Source organism: Montipora capricornis, chromosome 3 (genome assembly GCF_036669925.1).
Source record: "Montipora capricornis isolate CH-2021 chromosome 3, ASM3666992v2, whole genome shotgun sequence".
NCBI classification, from domain to species: domain Eukaryota; kingdom Metazoa; phylum Cnidaria; class Anthozoa; order Scleractinia; family Acroporidae; genus Montipora; species Montipora capricornis.
The window spans coordinates 48,225,689-48,229,378 of NC_090885.1; the positions used below are offsets into that span (position 1 = coordinate 48,225,689).

A 3,690-nucleotide genomic window follows, 5' to 3' on the forward strand; every position below is an offset into this window, starting at 1 on the left:
AGACGTTAAGGAGAAAGTTCAGTCCTCAAATTAGTCTTAAATATATGTTTTTTAGTACTGTGATCAATACGTATAAGGGCTGTTGCTTTGCTAATGATAACATATTGACAGATACTTGTTTTTTTTTTTGTTTTTTTGTTTTTTTCATTATTTCTTAAATAACAACATTTACTTACACCGGAATACAATAATACAATACATTACATAACATACATGAATTCAGTACGCTATAAACAAAAAAGAAAAAGGTCATTTCTACGGTTTCTCAGCTAAATTATTAATCTATTCCTGGCAGGCATAGCTTCCTTTTAAAATCGTTTATGTTCAACATGTTTTAATTTAATTTAATTTATTTCTTTTGTTGAGGTTTAAGATTTAAAAGGTACTAAAGAAGATAGAAAGGCTGCAGTCGACACACCATTTCTCTTGGCTTTTCCTAGGGCTGCTCTGTTTAGCGCTGCTCAGCTTTTCGTAAGTCAATCTATTGGGTTTAGGAGCTTTTATGAAGTTTTCTACAAAAGTGCTGAAATTTCTGTTTTTTTCACTTTTGTCTTCTATGGCATTCCTTAAAAATCTTATGAACGGGGTTTATCACCCCGTGATAAACAAGAGAATTTGTTTTGACGTCGAAGCGTTCCTTGAATTCAGTGAAAGATAGCAGGTTAACTGTGTCTTTCATTAAATGCCTGACGTTTTGTATTCCTTTGGAAGACCATGATTTGTAGTAAAGAGGTTTATTTCCAATTCTCACAAGTGAATTTTGCTACAGAGGTAAAGAGAGCAAATGTTCGGTGAAAGTTATGTTATCGTCATACCTGCTTTCTGACCAGATTTTTAGAATTTCTGTTGTAAAGGGGTCTGATATATGTATGAACTTTGCCAAATCATTTTTGTTGAGGTTACCCTTAAAGATAACAGCACCGCCAAAATCGTGTAATTCAGAATCAAAGAACAATTTCCATTTACCACTATTATCGTTGTCCAAATATTTTTTGACCCATGTTGATTTGAGCGCTTTATTAAAAGATTTAATGTCGATCATCCTTAAACCTTCATTTTTAAAATCACTGATCATAACATCTCGCTTAATTTTGACCCCCTTCCACTCTAGAGAAAGCTGTAGAACATCTTGTTAATCACATCTAAAGCGGCATAGTTCGTTGGTAACAGTGATAGAATATAAACAAGCTGAGAAGCGATTAAACGTTTTAATAGAACAATTTTCCCTAACAGGCTTAGACGGCGGTATTCCCAGCAGCTTAAGCAGTTTCTAACCTTTCCTAATTTTTCGTTGTAATTTGCTTTCATGCTAACCACGGGATCGGTCGAAATCCAGACACCTAAGGCCTTAAGTTTGTCTGTAACCATTTTAAATCTTTTTCGGGACATAATTTATCCTGACGCCCAGCGCCCAGCGCTAGCTATACCTAGGAAATGTAACCTTTCAAAGCTGGTTGTGTTCCTTTCATTTTTTTTTTTGTTGAAATGTCAATTATATGCCATCTCATAACAAAGAGAATTTTTTCCATTTGTGACTGCAATCTTCGGAGGAAAGGAGGGGAATGGGGGTAAGAGGCCAATAGTGTAAACGCTGGTACTCCTTGTTCTCAGAGATATGATTAGGCAAATCTGTACCAAAGCATGTAATTATACTACACAAGGGAGAACAGTTTTGTTTTCCTTTCCTTTATACAGGCATGCTATGGAACCTTGGTGATTCCAAAACTGGCAAAGGGGGTAAGGATGGATGGTGAACGGATAATAAAGCTCTCAGGGCAAGGGAGTGTATACATCAGATGTATAGATCCCCTTGAAGATGAGGATAAAGATGAAGAGGATGAGCAACTGACGAGTCCAACCTTTAGTCAATTCTCTGATGACCTCTCAAACAACCCTGTGGTAACAATGTCTTCACCCCTTCAGCAACCAATTAGTCAGCCTCAGCCTCTACAATGGAGGACAAAACTCCTTGGAACGGATATGGAAAACCTTCCTTCCAGAACCTTTACTTTTCAAATATTCAAATGCAGCATATTGCACTTCTCTAACCACGTGGATACCGCGAATTGCACTCCCCTCCCCTCTCCAAACAGTGTTGGAATGAAGAAATTCTTTTAGGACAGGGTAAAGTGTACAGCCCCGCACAAACTACAACATTGCTTGGGGGGTGGGGGAAAAGGGGAGACATAAAGGCAGATCATGTCAAGCGTCCTAAGAGTTTTGTCCCCCATTGTAGATCAGGCAGATCCGCTGTTGTCGGTGCCTGCAGAATTGCCTGTAGAAGTGCCTCCAATTATTGACCTATGGAGTGACCAGTCCACTCACAACAATAATTGTGATGTAGTTATTAGTAATGTCCTACCAACTTCTCCAACATGCAGTGATTAAGTGCCAGCGAAAATGATAAGAGTACACAGGTCCCTCATCAGAGAAGATATGATTGAGATCTTTCTGGATCCCTCAATATTGAAATTTAACTTAAATGCCATCATTATAAATCCGCATGGTATTGAATAGGCTGGACAGGGTACTGGAGTCTTAAGAGAAGTCTTTTCTTTGTTTTGGCAAGATTGCTATGAGTCACACATGTTGGGAGAGTGTGAGAGGGTTCCCTACATCAGGCATGATTTTGACAGAAAAAAGTGGCAGGCAGTCGGAAGGATACTTGTTAAGGGATATACTGATTGCCAATATTTTCCCCTTAAGATAAGCAAAGCTTTTTTCACTGGTTAGCTCTTTGGGGAGGGAAGTGTAACCTCCATGATGTTGCAAGACTCCCTCAAGCACTATGTCTCTAAATCCGAGGCTAGTGTAATAGAGGGCTGTTTGTCTGATAGCATTCAGGGTGACAATGCTGAATTACTTGACTTTTTGTCAGTTTTTGATTGTAAACGAAGAGTTACACAAGACAAACTAGTGGAAATAATCAGAGAACTTGCCCACAAGGAAATAATTCAGAAACCTCAATATGTAGCTGATTGCTGGGGGCCTATTGTTTCCCACCTTAAGCTATATTTTCCTGGTATGTGTCTTTGCATGAACTGTATTCCTCTCTACTGCCAACTAATGTCAAAGTTATTTCCCTCCTTAAAGCAACACCCCTTAAAGCTGCTGAGGGGGAGACCTTAGCCCACTTAAAGAGATTTATAAGAGGTTTTGACGAGTCCAAACTTGCCACTTTTTGAGATTTACTACAGCATCAGATGTTCTTGTTACTGATACGCTGACAATTTATTTCACAAACGATGAAGGTTTTCAAAGACGGCGAGTTGCTCACACATGCTACACGTTAGAACTACCAAGCACCTATTCAAGTTTCTGTGAGTTCAGAGAAGAGTTCATGGCTGTTTTAATTTCATATAATTGGAAAATGACCTTAGTTTAAAGACAAATGATGCTCTCATTTTCTCTGGTAATAGTTGAGGTTTCATTTAAAGGAAAATTTCTCCTCAAAATAACATGTCTGTAATAATGCAACATGCCGGTCATCAGTACAGGTACAGATATTTCTCCCAATTAGTATTAAAAGAAATGTGTCGCGAACATTGAGGAGAATGTGCTTGTCCAGCAGTGGAACTTACAGAATTAGGTCGGATGGCACAGTTTTTATCACTTTCTAGATTGTTGTATTAATCGATTGATACAACAAAAATGGTATCAAGAACATGCCGTAACACTGGTAAACAATTT

General features: G+C 38.2%; 1 pseudogene; it reads left to right on the plus strand.

Annotated features, from left to right (window-relative positions):
• Positions 1 to 3,385, plus strand: part of LOC138040415 (uncharacterized) — a 6,027-nt pseudogene extending 2,642 nt beyond the window's left edge.
• Positions 3,386 to 3,690: the final 305 nt, after the last annotated feature.